This window comes from Bos mutus, chromosome 23, assembly GCF_027580195.1.
Source record: "Bos mutus isolate GX-2022 chromosome 23, NWIPB_WYAK_1.1, whole genome shotgun sequence".
Taxonomy (NCBI): domain Eukaryota; kingdom Metazoa; phylum Chordata; class Mammalia; order Artiodactyla; family Bovidae; genus Bos; species Bos mutus.
This window is the reverse complement of record NC_091639.1, coordinates 40,725,457-40,746,603: the sequence shown is the minus strand read 5'-3', so window position 1 is coordinate 40,746,603 and position 21,147 is coordinate 40,725,457. Positions and strand designations below refer to the sequence as shown.

General features: G+C 46.9%; 1 long non-coding RNA gene across 1 annotated transcript in view; it reads right to left on the bottom strand.

Annotated features, from left to right (window-relative positions):
- The window catches only part of LOC138985047 (uncharacterized), a 90,015-nt gene that overhangs the window by 18,130 nt on the left and 50,738 nt on the right, over positions 1-21,147 (bottom strand). The gene's annotated exons all lie outside the window — the stretch shown is intronic.

The following is a 21,147-nucleotide window of genomic DNA, read 5'->3' as shown; positions in this document are numbered from 1 at the left end:
TAACATTAAAAGTGATCCTTTGCTTATATATTTCTCTTCACAAAGTTGAAATCATTTTCAGATACAGGATCCCACTTGGGACTGTAACAGTTCAGGAATTAGTTGACCATTGATAAGTTAAGACCTCAGAGGCGGTGACTCAAGATAAGAACCTGGACACAGGTGATCTCCTCCCAGGAATTACCTACATTTTAACAGAGGAACGTCCTGAGGGTAAGAATAATCACAAAGGAATGCCTCTCTGGTGGCAGGAATGTCAAACCCTGTGATGCCAGGCATGTGATGCTGTCTAGTATGGCTGGGAATGAAGGGGCCACCCACGGGTCAGTGTGTGCCCGCTCAAAACCCAGAGCTGTTGTCAAATCACCCAACGGGCCCTCAGTGGTTCATTGGACCCCTTGTGAGGGCAGATCTATTTGGGCAGGTGTCTGGGTTCACAAGAAACACCCAGAGAACAATAATGACTTGAAAAACAGGAAGGGAGAGTGTAAGTGCAGAGGGTGGGATGGGATGGGGCAAGGGTTGGGACAGGATGAGAGCTAGCGTGGAACTTGGAAGGCCACAGAAGGTAACTGCAGGAAGAAGGGGGTGGGGGCAGTGGTGGCCTTCTCCACAAAGGGCTACCTGAGCACAAAATCTCATTTGAAATTGACCACTAATAATTGGAGACCAACCCTGAATCAAATTGCCAACATCCATTGGATCATCGAAAAAGCAAAAGAGTTCCAGAAAAACATTTACTTCTGCTTTGTTGACTATGCCAAAGCCTTATGACTGTGTGGATCACAACAAACTGTGGAAAATTCTGAAAGAGATGGGAATACCAGACCATCTGACTTGCCTCCTGAGAAATCTGTAAGCAGGTCAGGAAGCAACAGATAGAACTGGACATGGAGCAACAGATTGGTTCCAAATTGGAGAAGGAGTACGTTAAGGCTGTATATTGTCACTGTGCTTTTTTAACTTATATGCAAAGTACATCATGCGAAACACTGGGCTGGAAGAAGCATAAGCTGAAATCAAGATTGCTGGGAGAAATATCAATAACCTCAGATATGCAGGTGACACCACCCTTATGGCAGAAAGTGAAGAAGAACTAAAGAGCCTCTTGATGAAAGTGAAAGAGGAGAGTGAAAAAGTTGTCTTAAAATGCAACATTCAGAAAATGAAGATCATGGCATCTGGTCCCATCACTTCATGGCAAATAGTTGGGGAAACAATAGAAACAGTGACAGACTTTATTTTGGGGGGCTCCAAAATCACTGCAGATAGTGACTGCAACCATGAAATTAAAAGACGCTTGCTCCTTGGAAGAAAAGTTATGACCAGCCTAGACAGCATATTAAAAAGCAGAGACATTACTTTGCCAACAAAGGTCTGTCTAGTCAAAGCTATGGTTTTTCCAGTAGTCATGTATGGATGTGAGAGCTGGACTATAAAGAAAGCTGAGCACCGAAGAATTGATGCTTTTGAACTGTGGTGATGGAGAAGACTCTTGAGAGTCTCTTGGCCTGCAAGGGGGTCCAACCAGTCCATCCTAAGGAAATCAACCCTGATTTGGAAGGTCTAATGCTGAAGCTGAAACTCCAATAATTTACCCACCTGATGCAAAGAACTGACTCATTTGAAAAGACCCTGATGCTGGGAAAGATTGAAGGCGGCAGGAGAAGGGGAAGACAGAGGATGAGGTGGTTGGATGGCATCACCAACTCAATGGACGTGAGTTTGAATAAGCTCTAGGAGTTGGCGATGGACAGGGAGGCCTGGTGTGCTGAAGCCCATGGGGTTGCAAAGAGTCGGACACAACTGAGAGACTGAACTGAACTGAACCCTGAATCACATTTGGTATCCATATTGAAACAGAATGACCATTTGCCAGGGCTCCTAGATCCTAGATAGTTTCTATGCAATATCTTGTTTGAGCCTTGACCTACCCTAGAGGCAGATCTTATCATCCAGTTTACAGAGAAGCCAATTGAAGTTTAGAAAGAACATGGAACCTGTCTAAAGTCACACAGCTAGTAAGTGGCAGAGCTAGGAATCAAACCCAAGTTAACCCAGGCTCCAAAGCCTGCCTTTCAACCACTTCTGCAAGGGTAACAGTCATCTGCTAACACCGCTTCCTCTTCCCCATAAGGGCATTTTTTTGGCTCGAAGAGCATCCTGGCGATTTCCTGCACAGACCATTCTTGACCATTTTCCATGCAACAAGTAGTGATAGGGTTTCCTCTCTAGCACTTGAAGTTGCCTCGATGATGACAACTTCCAGGAAGAAAGTGTCTTTACACTCTCAGTTAAGTTCAGTTCAGTCGCTCAGTCGTGTCTGACTCTTTGCGACCCCATGAATCGCAGCACACCAGGCCTCCCTGTCCGTCACCAACTCCCGGAGTTCACTCAGACTCACGTCCATCGAGTCAGTGATGCCATCCAGCCATCTCATCCTCTCTCGTCCCCTTCTCCTGCCCCCAATCCCTCCCAGCATCAGAGTCTTTTCCAATGAGTCAACTCTTTGCATGAGGTGGCCAAAGTACTGGAGTTTCAGCTTTAGCATCATTCATTCCAATGAACACCCAGGACTGATCTCCTTCAGAATGGACTGGTTGGATCTCCTTGCAGTCCAAGGGACTCTCAAGAGTCTTCTCCAACACCACAGTTCAAAAGCATCAGTTCTTCAGCACTTAGCTTTCTTCACAGTCCAACTCTCACATCCATAGATGACCACTGGAAAAACCATAGCCTTGACTAGACAGACCTTTGGGGATCCAGCAAATTTGTTCTGTGAAGTGCCATATAGTGAATGCCTCAGGTTTTGCAGATCACTCGACTTCTGGGGAGCCACAAACATGTAAATAAATGTGTGTGGCTGTGTTTCAATAAAACTTCAATTACAAACATATCTAATCCAACCATTTATCCATCCATTCATCTATTCAGTCCATTCATCTGACCATTTATTTGTTCTTTTTTGTTGAGCACTTTCTTGAATCAGACACTATTCCAGGTGATGGTGTAACAGGATGGAAAGGGATAGGGCACAACTTTTGAAAGAATGACATAGCCCAAGGACACGACACAAGCTGATTAGAATCAAATGGGACCAAGATGGCAGAGAAGACTAGACCTTGATCCTCAGTTAGCAAGTGAATGACTCACCCAGAGGTGCCATGACAGTTCCAAGGCAGTGTCAAAAGACCAAGGAGTGGGCAGTGGCCCAAATCCTGGAAATTTCCACCCCTTCCCCAAAATACTTGGAATAATCCTCCCACTTGTTAGCATATGAAATTACCCAGCCTATAAAAACTAACCATGCCACATTTCACCACACTCGCCCTTTGCGATGGCCCACACACTGTCTGTGGCGTGTGCTTCTCACTGAATCTGAATAAATCCACTTCTTACCTATCAGTTTGTCTCTCACTGAGTTTTTTCTGTGATGAGACATCAAGAACCTGAGCTTCATTAGGTCCTAAAACCAGGTACTATAGGTTTTGGCGAGGTTCAAGTCCCAGCCACATGTGTTTGAATCCCAGCCATGTGGGTTCAAGTCCCAAGGAGCGTTTGGGCTGGGTTTGAATTCCTGCCACATGGGTTCAAGTGCCAAATTGGGTTTTGGCTGGGTTTGAGTCCCAATCTGAGGTAAATGGTTTCAATGGGAATGCTTCACATTCTCTATTTGTAGCCTGCTTGGTGACTGATCCGATGTTAAATAGAGTAGAATCTCTGTAGATCACAGAGTGCACATATTAGGCATTATTTGACGGGTTTTTGACTTAGAGGAAAAAGGCAAGTCACATCTAAAGATGAAAGGCAGTATAAGACAGTGGTGAAGTAGAGACTCCAGAGCCACATACTAAGAATGTGTCCTCAGACAAGTTACTTCGCCTCTCTGTATCTCAGTTCCCTCACCTATACAATTGGATAACAACAGCAGAATCTAACTCCTAAGACTGGGCTGAGACTCAGCTGAGTGAAAAGTTTATGAAAGATTGCCTGACTCGTGGGAAGCACATTAGAAACTTCTGTTATATAAAGGAGACATCCAAGAGAAAGAAAAAACAGCAACAATTAGGAGATACATCATGAGATAGTGCTGACTAATTCCAATTTTGCAAGTGTACTACACTGGACAAACTTTTTAATCTTCCTTTGCTCCTATTTCCACATTTTAAAGACAAACGTAGGAACTTCCCTGGTGGTCCTATGGCTACGACCCCACACTGCCAATGTAGGGGGCCCGGGTTTGATCCCTGGTTGGGGAACTAGATCCCACAAGCTGTAACTAAAAGATCCTGCATCCCACCGCTAAGACGCATCATACCCAAATAAACACAATATTTTTTAAAAACAAGACAAATATAATTTTCACTCCCTCCTTCACTTAGGGGCTTCTCTGGTGGCTCAGAGGGTAAAGCATCTGCCTGCAACGTGGGAGACCCAGGTTTGATCCCTGGGTCAGGAAGATCCCCTGGAGAAGGAAATGGCAACCCTCTCCAGTACTCTTGCCTGGAAAATCCCATGGACGGAGGAGCCTGGTAGGCTACAGTTCATGGGGTTGCAAAGAGTCGGACACAACTGAGCGACTTCACTTTCACTTTCCTTCACTTGGGTAGAGTGAGTCCGCATTACTTGCTGATCCTAAAAAAACAAAAAAACTCTATTTACTAAATGATGGCCTGAGCTACAGTGTGCTAAAGTGCACAATCAGGTTGAAGAAGTAAGATTTAAACAGGTGGAACAATTAAGTCACAGGACTTGAGCAACAGGATGAGTGTAGAGGACTAAGGAGCTTTCATTAGGTGGTGAATATTCTGATTTGTGGCATTTGCATGTTGGGGAAGAGTGCAGGATGAGAGAGGAAAGGCGGACTAAGGTTAGATTCTGGAAGTCTTTGAATACCAGCCTGATCTGACTTCATTTAAACTTTACTTTCAGGACCAGAGGTTCACAATAGTATTCCCCGCTTTGGGATCGCATGATAGGTGACTTTCATATGTGAGACTTACACCTATAAGTATTCACCAGAATGGGCTGTAGCAGAGATAAAGGAGACTTTGAGTTCCAAAGAATTCCCTGTGAATGAGTATACATTTCCAAGTAGATATAAAGTCCCACCTCATCCCACCCTACCATTTTAATGTTAATTGCTTATTTTCATGTATTAAAGACATCCTGGAATGTGAAGTCAAGTGGGCCTTAGAAAGAAAGCATCACTACGAACAAAGCTAGTGGAGGTGATGGAATTCCAGTTGAGCTATTTCAAATCCTGAAAGATGATGCTGTGAAAGTGCTGCACTCAATATGCCAGCAAATTTGGAAAACTCAGTAGTGGCCACAGGACTGGAAAAGGTCAGTTTTCATTCCAATCCCAAAGAAAGGCAATGCCAAAGAATGCTCAAACTACTGCACAATTGCACTCATCTCACACGCCAGTAAAGTAATGCTCAAAATTCTTCAAGCCAGGCTTCAGCAATATGTAAACAGTGAACTTCCAGATGTTCAAGCTGGTTTTAGAAAAGGCAGAGCAACCAGAGACCAAATTGCCAACATCCGCTGGATCATCAAAAAAGCAAGAGAATTCCAGAAGAACATCTATTTCTGCTTTATTGACTAGCCAAAGCCTTTGACTGTGTGGATCACAAGAAACTGTGGAAAATTCTGAAAGAGATGGGAATACCAGACCACCTGACCTGCCTCTTGAGAAATCTGTATGCAGGTCAGGAAGCAATAGTTAGAACTGGACATGGAACAACAGACTGGTTCCAAATAGGAAAAGGAGTACATCAAGGCTGCATATTGTCACCCTGCTTATTTAACTTATATGCAGAGTACATCATGAGAAATGCTGGGCTGGAAGAAGCACAAGCTGAAATCAAGATTGCTGGGAGAAATATCAATAACCTCAGATATGCAGATGATACCACCCTTATGGCAGAAAGTGAAGAAGAACTAAAGAGCCTCTTGATGAAAGTGAAAGAGGAGAGTGAAAATGTTGGCTTAACACTCAACATTCAGAAAACTAAGATCTTAGCATCTGGTCCCATCACTTCATGGGAAATAGATGGGAAAACAGTGGAAATAGTGTCAGACTTTACTTTTTTGGGCTCCAAAATCACTGCAGATGGTGATTGCAGCCATGAAATTAAAAGATGCTTACTCCTTGGAAGGAAAGTTATGACCAATCTAGAGAGCATATTCAAAAGCAGAGACATTATTTTGCCAACAAAGGTCTGTCTAGTCAAGGCTATGGTTTTTCCAGTGGTCATGTATGGATGTGAGAGTTGGACTGTGAAGAAAGCTGAGCGCCGAAGAATTGATGCTTTTGAACTGTGGTGTTGGAGAAGACTCTTGAGAGTCCCTTGGACTGCAAGGAGATCCAACCAGTCCATCCTAAAGGAAATCAGTCCTGGGTGTTCATTGGAAGGACTGATGCTAAAGCTGAAACTCCAAGACTCTGGCCACCTCATGTGAAGAGTTGACTCATTTGAAAAGACCCTGATGCTGGGAGGGATTGGGGGCAGGAGGAGAAGGGGATGACAGAGGATGAGATGGCTGGATGGCATCACCAACTCGATGGACATGAGTTTGGGTAAACTCCGGGAGTTGGTGATGGACAGGGGGCTTGGCATGCTGTGATTCATGGGGTCGCAAAGAGTTGGACACGACTGAGTGACTGAACTGAACTGAACTGATGTGCAGAGAAAATGGCTGGTATAATGGAGGGTGGTTTATAATTTGGGGGGAGTTTATCGTATGTGAATTCTAAACATGTATTTGAAAAAAAAAAAGTGTTCTCAGTTTGTAGGGTACAACATATATTAGTTAAAGCTTGTTAACTTTGTCACTCAAATCCTCTATTGTTTTCATTATGACTTTTTTCTACTTCACTTGCAGCTTTTGGGGCCTTCATCCATGGCAATAGATTTGTTCATTTATCCTTGATTTCCACTAACATTTGCTTTATATATTTTTAAACTTGACTGTTAAAAATCATAGATGTTAAAAATTTTTGTTAAGACTTTTTTTTCAGTGAATCTTGTTTTTTTTAGAGCCTTTTGCCTTGAATTCCAAATTATCTAATGTTAATATATTATTTTTTCTACTTTTGTTATCCTTTGCTTGGTATATTTTCCCCATCTGTTCATATTCAAAATGTTCTGCCACTTGGTTTCAAACGCATCTGTGTAAACAGTATATAGCCGGATTTTGCCCTTTAATAGAAGAACCCCATGGACGGAGGAGCCTGGTAGGCTGCAGTCCATGGGGTCTCTAGGAGTCGGACACGACTCAGCGACTTCACTTTCATTTTTCACTTTCATGCATTGGAGAAGGAAATGGCAACCCACTCCAGTACTCTTGCCTGGAGAATCCCAAGGACGGGGGAGCCTGGTGGGCTGCCGTCTATGGGGTCACACAGAGTCGGATACGACTGAAGTGACTTAGCAGCAGCAGCAGAAGAACTGTCTCTTTTTTCAGGTAATATTAATGATATTCAGGTAAATTAATTCAGGTAAAATTAATGCAGACTTACCCTGTCCTTCTATGCTTCCCCTTTACCATGCTTTCTTTTTATTTTTTAAAAGATCTTTTCTTCATGCTTTTTCTTAGATTAAGTTTTTTGCCCTTTCATTCACTCTTGTGATTTGGAAGTTGATTTTCCAATATCCCATTTTCTGTTCTTGAATTTGAATCCTATATTCTTAAAAAAAAAAATTATTTTTGGTGTTAGTTGTGGCGCACGGCATCTTTGCTGTGGCCTGGGGGCCTTTTAGTTGAGGCGTGCAGGCTTAGTAATCGCCGCGTGAGGGCTCCCCAGCCAGAGATTGAACCTGGGTCCTCTGCATTGGAAGGTAGATTCTTAACCACTGGACCACCAGGGAAGTCCCAAATCCTGTGTTCTTTAACTCACAATTTTCTATCAGTGTCTAGAGATAATTAGAAGCTTCTTTCTCCATTAATACACGTCAACATTCTTTTTCCTCCACTGTGTTTAGATCTTCTGGGTAGATTATGGATCCAAATTGTTATTTTTGAAGTGTTTACAGTATGCCTCCATAATTCAGACTTCACTAAAAGTTTTACTAATTTCTTTGCTCACCACAGTTTCAGCATTCCACGTCTTCCTCTTTCTTACGTCCGCTTATCATAATTGAAGCATCTCCCCTAGGAATTCTTTAAAGAAAATGAGAGTGGCAAACTTTCTCCTTATAAAACAAAAAATGCCTTAAACTTCCCTCCCACTTGAATATTTCATTTCCCTTTGGAACTTGGAGATTGTGCTCCATTGTCTTTTAACATCCAGTTTCATGCCAATATAATATTATTGTGTTAATGACCTGCTTTTTCCTCTCTGGAAGCTTCCAGTTTTTTTTCCTTTATCTTTGGTGATCTGAAATTTCACCAAAATGTGTCTAGGTATGAGTCTTCCCACCCCTCACCCCGCCCCCTTGGGAACATTCAATCTAGTAATTAATTCCTTTCTTCAACAATGGAAAATTTTATTTTATTACTTCTTCAATTACTTTCTCTCTTCTATTCTCTTAAGTTATATCCTTTTGTAACGCCTATTAGACAAATGGCTCTTAACTTTTCTCTCGGACTTTCCATCTCTTTACGGTTTTCATTGTGTTTAAGGAGACTTCTTCAGCTCAGTCTTTCTAATAATCAGATCATTAAATTTATCTCAGACCATCTACTGAGATTCAAATTCTGACGATCAGTTTTAAAATTTCTAAAAAATACCTGGTTGGTTTTTTTAAATGGACTTTATTATTATTTTTCATCTCTTGAAAATAACTATTCTTCAATTCAAGTGATCTTACCAAAGACAGTTAAAGAAACAAAACCAACAGTTTTTTGTTCTGTTATCTCTGTTTCTTTGGGTGTTAATTCTTCTACGTGTTAAGTTCAGGGCTTTGCTATTCAATACAGTATCTGCTTTCTATTTAAATTTAAATTAGGATACAGTTTAATAAAGAATTCAGTTCCTCAGTTGAAGCAGCCATATTTCAGATGATCACTAGCCACAGGTGGTGTGCAGCTACATGTTGGACAACTCACATGCAGAACACTTCCATCGTCACAGCAGGTTCTGTTGGACAGTGCTGGCCGTGCAGTGCAGTTTCTCTGTACCATGGTTTTATTTTTCCTTTCCCCTTAGTGATTCCTGGTGTTTTGCTCATTTTTGTGTTTGAGAATATCTGTTTGCCAGTTTTGTGTTCACTATAGCCTTGTCACCGGTTATTGAGGGTGGGAGAGAGAGGTGTGGCCTGCCAGCAGCTTTTCTTCTGAATGAGGACTCCCTACTTCCCTTTCAGAGTGTCAGTAGCTGCTTGGAACTTTGCTCTGCCTCTCTAACCCCAGCAACCTGGGGCAAATCCTCTACTGTGAACTACTAAACACACGTTAGGAAGCAGCAAGGAACACTTCTGGGACCTCCTCTGGTTGTTTTGAGTCTGTCATCTCAGGCTTAGAGCTCCCCTCTGACCCTTGTCTCCCAGACCACTTTTCCCTCCTCCGTGGCCTTCTCCTTCATATCTATTATCCAGTTTTATTCTTTCATAGCTTTGATGCTATTTGTTCTTTATCTTTCTGGTACCCAACACGTCTGATAGGCTGAGGGTTCTCTTTTCGTTTTCTCACACTATAATATAGTTTGTTTGTTTTCTTGTAGCTTCCTGTCATTCTGTGGATTGGGGCAGGAGAAAGGGTCTTCTGCCAGGTTGACCCAAACTTTAACAATGCCTTTGTATCAGCATGATTTTGCTCTTTGTAGACCCATTTCATAACTAATACTTCCCTAAACCTGGGGTTCCCAAATTCAGACAGGTGCTGGTTGCATTAGAATCGCCTGAGAATCAATGGGCTCCATTCTTTGGGGATTTGAATGCATAGCTCACTGTGGGAAGCTTCAGCCTACTTAGTGGGATGGGTGGAAATGAGGCTTAAATCCTGGAGACAGGCCACCTACTTTGCAGGCTAGTTTGTGTCCAATGCCCAAATGGCCAGGATCTCTCATAGTCAAATGACTGTTTCTGGAAGTGAATGGGGCACTGAGTGTGTGCAGAGATGGGGAACATAAGGAACCTCTTCCTCCTTGAACTGAAGGAGGGTGAGAAGTTACAAAACCCTCTGAGGATAACTCAAGGACAAGAGAGATCCAATGCGTGCAACTGAATGGAACTGACGTGAAGGACGGCTGCAGGCCCCTCTCCCTCCCACAACGACATCAATTCTGCAAACACCCAAAATCAAAATGGGCCAGAAAATTCCCCCATCTAGAGATGTTTTTTAAAGCTTTAATTGCTATCCTACTGAGAGCTCCAACTCCAGCTTTGAGGAGATATATTTACTGGTTAGATTTACAGTAATGATTATTATTGTTACTGTTAAGAAGAATCCACTCATTGTCTCCAGTGAGCTCATAACATTGCACAAACATGACCTCATTTCTCCTCTGAACGGGGCAGGTATTGTTAACTCTGTTTTCCTAAAGGAGGATGCGGAGGTCCATTGCAGTCTAACGCCTTGAGCAAGGCCACACATCAGGAGAGGGAGGGAAAAAGGAAGCAGGCCCCAGGCCTCTTGCATTGGGGTCCCAGGGTTCTCTGCACTGGTCTAGGCTCCCTTGTCTGGTCAGTTCCCGCGACTTCCTTTGGGGACACAGATCTGGTTCCAGGGTCGAAGGGGATCAGAGCCGTTTGGAGTCATGGACATCAGATACCACAAGAGGAATAATCATTACTTTTCATAGGCTCAGCCAAGTCTAGACTCCAGGCTCAGCAATCAAAATCCTCCCTGTTTGTCTCCAGTTTCACTAGGCTCCTACTCTGCTGACTTTTCTCCCGACTTTTCCATCAAGGGACACAAACACTTCACCCCTGGATCCATTCAGACCGGACGTTGTATTCACACTGCATTTGTTCTTCTGCCCCTCGTGGAATGTCTGCGGCCTGCGTGTTCTTTGGGTCAGTTGCAGTGCCTGTTGCCCACTGTGCTTTCTTTGGGCTTTTGCTTCCGCCATCCTCTAAGCCCAGTCCTAGAAGTCATTTCCCCCTTCCTGCCCTCTAGTCTTCCTACCCAAGAAGATTTCCTTTGATTTTCCAGAGGGGTCCGTCTCCCTCTCTGAGCTCCTGCCATCCGCATTTATTCACTCTACAGATAATTATTCAGAGCCTGCTATGTGGTGGGCACCAGGGGCGGTAATGCAGATACAACGGTGAACAAGCCACACATTGTCCCTGCTCTCAATTGTCATAAGGGTGTATGAAAAGGCTTCCAAAACATAGCCAATACTTGCCAGTGTCTCTCCATCTTCTGTTTTGTCCAAGAAAAAGCTCAGTTTATCTAGGTATATCAGAAAATTCCATGTGTCAAAGACAACATAAAAGCAAAGTCTCAGTTTTGCACAATAATAGCATTTTAGTGGAAACCAAAAAAAGTACAAAATTAAAATATATGATAAATATGGCATGATTCTTAAGATTGGTTCATGCGGTTTGAATTGAGTTTCTTTTTACAACTTATAAATTAAGAATAATTGGTTTTTCTTTCACTCTACTATACACACACACATGTGTGTGTATATATATTTAAATAAAAGTAAATCTTTTAAAAAAGCTTCCCTTGACTGGAGGGTGACTGATGGTGGACAAGAGCAGAGAGGCATGCCTGAGGCAAGACAAGCTCACGGAGGCCTTGAGGGCCACGCTGAGTAGCTGGATTTCATCCTCAGAGCAGTGGGAAGGCACTGCAGGATTATGCAGGGAGTGACATGATCTGATTTATACTTAATGACAGAAATCCTCAGTGGGATGGAGGTGGGGAGGGGCAATCTCGCCCCCCTTTCCTGAGTGACCCTTGACAGTACCTGGAGACGCTTTTGGTCATCACAGCTTGGGTGGGGGTGCTCCAGTGGGTAGAGGCCAGGATACTGCTGAACGTCCACCAATGCACAGGACGGCCCCCCCAACACATGTCAAGAGTGCTGAGGTTGTGAAACTCTGTTTTTAAGATGACTGTGGCTGCCATGTGAAGAACGGGCTCTCAGACCCCAAGAGTGAAATTAGAGAGACTACTTGAAAGGCCACTTAACTTCATACAGCCATTGCACTGATCTGCTGGAAACTTCTCTCCATGTATGCCAAACCTTATTCTCTGGGGTCTGGGGACTCTGCTTTCTGTTGGGTGACGGCCAGCCAAACAGCCCTACTCATCTTCCCAAGAAGCCCCTTTGCATTTTAATAGGGGCTTTCTGAGGGCAATGCCGTACCCTGTGAGAACAGTCAGCCTTAGCTGAGCAGGAGAGGAGCTGCTCTGAGGCATCACTGTGCAGGGGCCATCTGCTCTGTCTGGGAGTATGCGGGGTCTCAGAGACTAGCTTCCATGCCCTCTTCCCCGGTAGTCACAGCTGTGACCTTGTCATGACAGCTGCAGCCAGCTCAGCGTTCCCCTCCTCCCTGACCTCCTGAATGCCAGGCAGGCCTATATGGGGTTTGCAGAGGATCTGGGCGCCCAAGACATGTGATGCCCGGCACTTACAGTGAAGTTTATGAGTATTTACACCAGGCATGAGAACCTATCATTTACAGCCTTGCCATGTAAATCAGTAGAGTTAAAGGGCTCTGCTCTTGCCCCTGCCCCCAGCTTGAGGTTGGTTTTAAGATTTCGGGGAGGCATGACTGAGCAGTGGTGACTGTGGGAGGTCTGTGGAAGAAGTCTCTCCAGAGAGCGGGGCGGCGGGTTTGGGAGCAGCTCCTCCTCAGGGGTGGGACTGGCCAAGCAGTAGGAGAGTTTGTCTTCTGGGCCCCAGTTATGAACCACTCCTCCCACTTCCAGAGAGGTTTTCTGTCTTGTGCGAGGGGGCGGGAGTGTCATGAAAACTTTGAAGAAAGCTATAGAAAACCCCTCTCTGGAAAAATGACCACTGGGGATAAAAACCCGTATACAGTACAGGAGATTCCCAGATCCCTTTGCAGCCAATCCATGACCTTACAAACTGATTCACACCAAAATGCAAATGACTAACAAGGTTCAGTATATTTCCATTTTAATGGGGAGTAAAGCCCTTAAGCCACACTGGATTTCACTCCAACGGTGGGTTGAGACACATCCTAAAGCAGATGGGAAGCATTTCCTAGCTTCTGAGTTCTTCCCAAATCCCTGCTGTACCAACACAGAAAACTGGGTTTGGAGGAGGAGAAGTAACAGAGGGAAGAAGGGAAACAGGGACCATTCTTAGGCTAATTTGGAATCAAAAGGCCACCTGAGACTGGACCCAATGGGGCTTGTTGGGAACCCACACCAGATATTCCTGGTCAGCCCAGGGCATCTGATCTTGTTAATGGGCCAATAAAAATTAGGGGGACAAAGGCTAAGCCCTGGCAGCTCAAATGAATCTCCTCTGCAAGAGGGAGCAATCTCGTAAAGAGTCATAACTGAGCAAACGGAGAACTCCTTGTGTTTCATTAACTTTAATAGTGCTTGTTAGGTTGGCTTCCAAGGGCTGCGGGACAGGAGAGAGAAGGCCAGACTCATCATCAGGGCTTGAGAGCAGGCAGGCTCGCGTAGACTCCCCCTTTGGCCCCCAGTGCTGAGCTGAAAGTGGCTGCTGTTTGTACCCCTACAGGCTCCCCAGCCCAGCATGACATCCTGGCCACACAGGCAAGGAGCCCAGGCCTCAAGGACTTTTAATTCTTTCCTGTTGGGGTAGAGAAAGACAAGGACAAAGAGCTGGATGCAAACCATCTCTGTGCCTGGGCCAGCCACCACCTGGCTCTGGGTGCCCACATAGAGGCCTCTCCCAGGAACATCCAAAGTCCAGCTCCAATGCCCACAAGCCCCCACTTGAAGAGTCCCAGCGGCCCAGAGCCTGACTTGGGGACCGCTGTCACTGTGAGCCACAGTGCTGATCTCCTCCTTCTTCTCTACCCCAGATGTGTCCACTGCCAGGAAAAAAAATAATAATAATAATGGAAAACAAACAAACAGGGCCAGCAGCAAACACATCACCAAATAAGCCCGCCTCACATTGTCCTCTGTGGTTGCCGGGGCTGGGAGCCAGAGGCCGCTGGCCTGGAAACGCCCAGACAGCTCCCTGAGCATAGCACCGGGCTGAGCCTCCTCCCAGCACAGGCGCTGCCTTCCTGCTCTTCTGCGGCTTCCCGTCCTTCTCCATCTTTTCTTCCTTCTCCATCATTTCCCTCCCTGTCACTTCTTTCTGTGCCTTTCTGCCTTTCTGCTCTCTGTTCTCTTCCCGCATCCTTGATGAAATAAAGTCGCTAAACGTTGAAGAAGTCCCGTAGAGCACATCACATCCAGGGTATGGAAAAGCAGTTCATGACAGGAGCCAGCCCTGCTGCCGTCTTGCTTAAAGTCCTTCGGGTTCTGGAGCCACGGCAACAAGATCGACCCCTTAGCCCCGGCGGGGAACAGGCTCTTCCCCACCCCACCTTTCAGATCTTCCTCTCCAGCCCCTTAAACCCTTGTCAAACCACATTATTAATTCCTGGTAGACATTCCCCCTCAAATCCTTGCTCACCTTGTTTCCGCCACCTGGAAAGCCCTCACCATCTTCACCCAACTCCGTGTATAGGAAGTCTACCTATTCTTTGAGGTCGTTTTTAAACCCTCTCCTCCTCTGAGTCGTTCCCCAAGCTTCCAGCTGGAATTAATCTGTCTCTTTTAATGCTTTCATTAGAATTTTATGTTGGCACCTCCGTATTTGGGTATTTACCATGTTCTGCCTTTTTTAAAAAAAATTTATTTCGTGTTGGCTGCCCTGGTCTTCGTTGCTGTGCAAGGGCTTTCTCTAGTTGCGGGGAGTGGGGGCTACTTTGCGGCTGCAGTGCGCGGGCTTCTTACTGGGGTGGCTTCTCCTGTTGCAGAGCACAGGCTCCAGGGTGCATGCTCAGTGGTTGGAGCACATGAGCTTGGCAGTTGCGGCTCATGGGCTCAGCTGCCAGCAAGTGGAATCTTCCCAGAGCAGGGATAGAACCCACGTCCCCTCCATTGACAGATATTCTTAACCAATGGACCACCAGGGAAGTCCCATGTTCTACCTTATATTCTAATTATTTAGATGCAAATTTCTCTCTCCTGCCTAATTATGAACTTTAAAAGAGAAACCATGCCATCTTTGAACGCCCATATCCTTTAAGTTCCTCGTATGCAGCAAGTGCACAATCAATGTCAAACTGATTAAAAATTGAACTCTGTGGTTATTCAGAAACACACAATTAATTCCACATTTTAACTTCATCGATGTGGGAGTATCTCATTTATAATAATTTCATTTGCAGATTGTTTGAAGCGCTGGATGCCTTGGGTAGGCTCCCCAAGGTTTGGCTTCGGGACTTCACCAAAGACTGGAGGATGGTATGTTAGACGGCGGCACCTACTGGTGAAGGGTAACATTACAGCTTGGGTCTGGCAAAGAGAAGCAAGGGAGTTCCTCGGTCAATCCCAGCAGGACCCTACCCAGGCCGGGCTGGGCGGAAGGGCAGAAGACTACTAGAAGGAGTTCCCCTCGCTCCTCAAGAGCCCCGAGGCCCAGGTCAAGGTCAAGACTTCTTCTTCAGGCTCCTGCAGGCTGACTGTTGCAGGACCAGAGTGAGACACCAAGGAATCCCAGCCTGGCTTTGATGCCCATTAGCTTTGCCGAGCAAGCTCACCAAATGCCCCAGGACAGAGGAGAAGTGGCGGCATGAAGAAAGAAGAGCCTGTCACCAGACAAGGGAGGCGCCCTTTGTGAGGGCCTCAACATTCAGCTTGAGCACACAGGCGGCAGAGATCCCAACCCCTTCCTCGCTCCGGGTTTTCGGCTTCTTCTAAATGGATTCTCAGTCCGATAAGGGCCCTTCTTGGAAAACAGAATAGAAGTTACTGGGGGAACCGAGTTTTGCTTTACAGCAATTCACTTTATACGTTGGTTGGCGAGTACCATGAACTTTGTCCCGATACCTCCACCTGCACTCATCCCTGCTTTAACCTAGGATGCCCGTGGAAAGTCCTCCTCCATCTCTCCAGCTTCTCCTCTGGGGAGACCTGGGGGAGCAGCACTGTGAGGAAACAGAGCAGGCGGAGCAAAAGCCGAGCCAGTGCTCAGCCAAGTCCAGAGGTCCAGCCAGTGTCCCTGTAGCCCATCCTTTGCCACGGTATTGTTAGAGCTTCAGCTGATAACTAACATTTTAACTCACAAGGAGTAATCTCTCACAGGGATATTTGTATTTGCTGCTGCTGCTAAGTCGCTTCAGTCGTGTCCGACTCTGCGACCCCATAGACGGCAACCCAGCAGGCTCCCCTGTCCCTGGGATTCTCCAGGCAAGAACACTGGAGTGGGTTGCCATTTTATTTGTATTTGGGACCCAAGAAATACAATTTTAGCTCAAAGGAGTTATCTTCTAATGATGACATTTGAGGCATCAGTATGAAAGATCTCTGATGAAGGGGTAGAGACAATGAGGGTTCTCCTTCCTGAGTCTGCTTCCCTGGGGTTCAGCTGGGGAACCTGCCTGTAGACACCACCCACCTCATCCATCTTGGTCCCAGACCTCGGATCACTGCTTCTCGCCCCAGTTTCTTGCCTCCAGCTGCTTTACCCAGATTGCCATCATCCAGTTCTCCAAACCTCTGGGGAGACCTTGAGTTCTGGCTTGGAAGGTTCCAGCTCGGATTCTGTGCCTCCAGAAGCTCAGAGTCTCTGGCCAGAAGAGCCCCTCCCAGGGTCCCCTGCTCCTCTGTGATCTGTCCTCAGCCTGGCCTCTCCACGCCACCCCTGGCTTCCATGCTGCGCCTCCCTTTAACACCCTCTGCTGCCACCAGTCCTTTAGGTAACACAACTCGGGGCTGGTGGGAGGCAGGGAGACAGGTCAGGGGTGCGCTGCCCACCTCCTTGGGATTCCCAAGAGCTCACCATTCCTTCATTCACTCGGCATACACTCACTGAGCACGACTATGTGCCAGGCATATGCTCGGGGCTGGGGATGCGATGGTCCTGCCCTCAAACATCTGACAGACTACTGAAGAGAAACCATTACAGCGCAGCACACCCAGGGCCATCAGGGTAGGCTTCAAGGACCACTGAGCACCACGCCTGCAGGGGCGGTAAGAAGATCTCATAAACAAGGTACATCTAAACCGGATCTTGAAGGGCAATAGCGGTTTCCCAGCTGTCAAGGCCATGGTATGTGGCAGGCATGGTGTGGCTTGGGTGTACCGACGGTGAGATCAGAGGAGAGACATGAAGTGTCTTTGGGGAAGAGGGCTCAGGACTGGCACAGAGGCCCGTGTGTGTCCACGGGAGACATGCTGAGTGCCTGGAGGCTGAGGCAGCAGCAATGGAGGTGGAGAGGAGGCGTAGAATTGAGGGAGGTTTCAGACGTTTCGCCCTCAGGATGCAGTGACCTCTCAGATGGGAGAGGAAGAGAGAGTCTTTTCAGACTCTGAGAAAGCCAGCTGGGGCCACTGAGTGGTCATGGGGCCATTACATGGAGGTCAAGAAGAGGACAGGTCAGGGGTGAGTGTGGAGAGGGACAACGTTCAGCTGGGGTTGGTTCAGCTTGAGATCTTGAAAAATACCAATGGAAATATCTCTCAGTAGGCAAAAATATAGGGCAAGTTAGAAAAGAGAGAAGAGAGCTAGACATACAGGCCTGAAAACTGGACACACAGAATTAGAGTTACAAGAAAAGTGGGGGCTAGAGATATAGATTTGGGAGTCATCACATTGGTGATAGTTGGCGCCGTAATGTCCCACAGTGGGGCACAGTGCCCCGCTTTGTGCTGGACCTTCCACGCGATCTATCTGTTCCCTCCAACAACCAGCAAGGTCAGAATTTCATCCTCCCATTTTCTAGATGAGAAAGTTTATGCTCCAAGAGGTAAAAAAACTTGTTCAAACTCATCCTTTGTTGGGACTGGGATTGAAACCTAGAACCATCCAACTTCAAAGCCGGTATTCTTCCCTCCACCCGCTGTCCCTGAGGGAGGTCACTTAGGGTGAGAAGTGAAAAGAGCCAAGCTAGAAGCATTTAAGAGGCCAGTGAAGGGGGAGTGACTGGCAGGATATGGGGGGAAAGAAAGGACCCAGGAAGGGAAAGGAAACCATTCAGAGGCTTCCGATGATGCAGAGAGGTCAGGATAGGTAAGGACCAGCAGGCAGCCTCAGATATGGAAGTGGGGAGGTTGGTGGAGGCCTGGCAGAGGGGTTAGAGAGGGCCTGGGCCGGATTGCACAAGGGCAAGGGGTGAAGGAAGCAGGGCAGATGGAGAGCAGGAGTCCTCCTCCTAGAAGTTCAGGAGACTGGAAGGACTGGGGCATCGAGGTCGAGGGGAGCTTGTGGTTGCTCCTGTGGGATGCTGCAAGTTACACTGTGTTCACAGGAGAAGGAGCCCAGGTGAGGGATTTGGGAAAGGGAAGGGGTAACTGACAGCACCAGCTCCCTGTCGAGGCAAGAGGGGGTGGGATCCTTGTGCATGCATATGGGGGCTGGCCTTGGTCAAAAGGAGGAACCCCTCTCCTAGCAGTGGTGGGAGAGGGAGATAGGAACTACATGCCAGATGGCTTCTGGCTTCTCAAGGAAACAGGAGTTGAGAGCACTGATTGGGGAAGTAAGGGGGCTGAGCCTGGTGGAGGGGCATCCGAAGTGTGGAGGAGCAGCTGTGTCGGAGGTGACAGGGCGAAGGCTCGGGGCAGTTTGGAGACTTGCCTTGTGATGTGGAGAAGTCTGGAACCACACATCAGTGTTCATGCCAATTGGCAGGTTGGAGATTTTTGCTTCCTTCATGAAAGCAGCCAGGGAGCAGGTGGGGAGGAAGCAGGTGGCAAAGTGACTCAGGTGTGGGGGTGGGCAGGGAGGAAGGGCTGGGGGAGGCACCCTGGCATGAGAGGCTAAGGAGGCTGCCCAAGTGGGGAGGTGTGGGCAGCTCAGACCAGGCTCTCCCCGCCCCCAGTAGGTCCTGGCAGGACTGCCAGCAGACCTCTGCACAGAGACAAGACCAGGGGCCTTGGGGAACAAGTTACTCCTAGAATCCCAGGGCCAGGACACATTTTGAGAGACCATTACCTCCAGTCTTTCACTTATCTGCCCAAACGGCTGCTCAGCCATCCTGGACAGGTGGGAAACAAGGACTGGCCAGGGTCGACCTGTCCACTGACCTAGCGTGCGCCCCACTCCTTTCGTCTATTTCTTTTACCGTTATTGTTGTTCTGACTGTTCTTTATCTCTGTCCCTGATTTTTGTTTATATTCCTCTCTTGTCCCTCTCTTTCTAAGTGTCATTAAGATTTACCTCAAGTCCCTCCTAATGTCCACGGAACCTACTTGGATGATCGACTCCTGTTTCCTCTGACTTTCTCTGGCACTCTCTGTCTGGATTGCTTGACGTTGCATTCAGATATTATTTTGCATATACAAACCTTGCCTTCCTGGTGAGATTCAGGGCATTTGGGGGATTTGCTTTATGGTGCAAAGGGGTCTGAAAGCATACCCTGGTGATGAATTGATTTTTGGTGGTGCTGGGTCTTCACTGCTGCAGTGTGGGCTTTCTCTAGTTGCAGCGAGTGGGGGTCTACTCTTCCCCGGGGTGTGCAGGCTCTAGGGCATGTGGGCTTCAGGAGTTGGGGCTCGGGCTCAGTTGCTCCGTGGCACATGGGATCTTCCCAGACCAGGGATTGAAACTGTGTCCCCCGCATTGGCAGGTGGAATCTCATCCACTAGATCACCGGGATTCCCCTGATACACCTCTTTGATTGGGGATCACATTTTCTGTTTCTTTTGTACATTCTAGAGGGCCTCGGACAGTGTGTACTGGGAAGGCCCTCAGTACTTATTGCAATAAGTACCATATGCCACTTGACAGAAGGATTTGTGACCGATCAGATCATGAGGAAAAAGAAAACTGAGAACTGGAAGAGGGGAGATTGGCAGCTCTCAGGGTACAGACTAAGGAGCACTGATCCAGGAGTCAGAAGTCAGAGGAGGGACTTCCTTGGTGGTTCAGTGACTAAGACTCCATGCTCCCAAAGCAGGGGGCCCTAGTCCAATCCCTGGTCAGGGAACCAGATCCCGAGTGCCACTAAGAGTTCACGTGCCCCAGCTAAAGATCCCCCATGCCACAGTTAAGACCTGGCACAGCCAAATAGACAATAAAAATAAAAAAAAAAAAAAAAGACGTCAGGGGAGACATGGATCATGCTTCTAGCTTTGCCTCTATAATATGTCGTGTGACCTAGGGCAGTCATGTGACCTCTCAGTCTTCTGAAATCCTACCTCTGTGTGATCCTCCGGGACAAGGGTACTGCCCTGCTACCTCTTGTATGTAAAGGGGCTGATCTACCCCAAATAATTAAATTGTAACAGTGGCAAGAAGATGTTGAGTCGCTGTGTTTTCAGAGGAGGCAGAAAAGAGAATGGGGAGGCCATACCCATTTCGGAGTCAAGCCTGCATCCCAGATCCTGGCTTCCTCCGTTCTTAGTCAGTCATCTGGGCAGGCTGATGTTTCTTCGCTTCAGTTTTCCCACCAGCAGAATGAGGCTAGCAGTTCTTGCCTGATGAGTTTGTGGTGGAGCGCTTGGCACACAGGAAAGCTCCAAATTGATGTAACCATGAGTTCTCATTAAAGTGTCTGTGCCTTCTGAAGACCGGGTAGGAGGTACAAGGTGGTGGGGAAAGAGCTACTCTACCTGGTAGGTAAGTTTCCTTCCAACCTTCCAATTTGGAAGTGCTGCTGACAAGGGCAGTGTGCTGGAATGCATGGCATTTTTGGAACCTTCTCGGAAGGAATGTGTGACAGACGGGAATCTATGGAGGGTGGTGAGGTTGAGCCCGGTTGGCTGCACTCGTGCTCAGCTGCATCAGAGTCTGGCTGCACCAAGACTGCTCCTTCCTAGGCACTACTATACCTTTACCATCAAACACCTGTGGTCCTTGTTCCTTCTGAAAAGTAGTCGAAATAACAGCAATAGCCACCACCTATTGGATGCCTACTGTGTGCCAGGGTTTTCCCATTCATTAGCTCATTCAGTTAACACCATAACCCGATGAGGTTTCTATTCCCTTTGTCATAAAACTGAAGCTTGCTGAAATTAACTTATCTGAGTCACATAGCTGAGATTTGAACCGCAGTTTTATTTCACTCTAGGGCCGGTGTA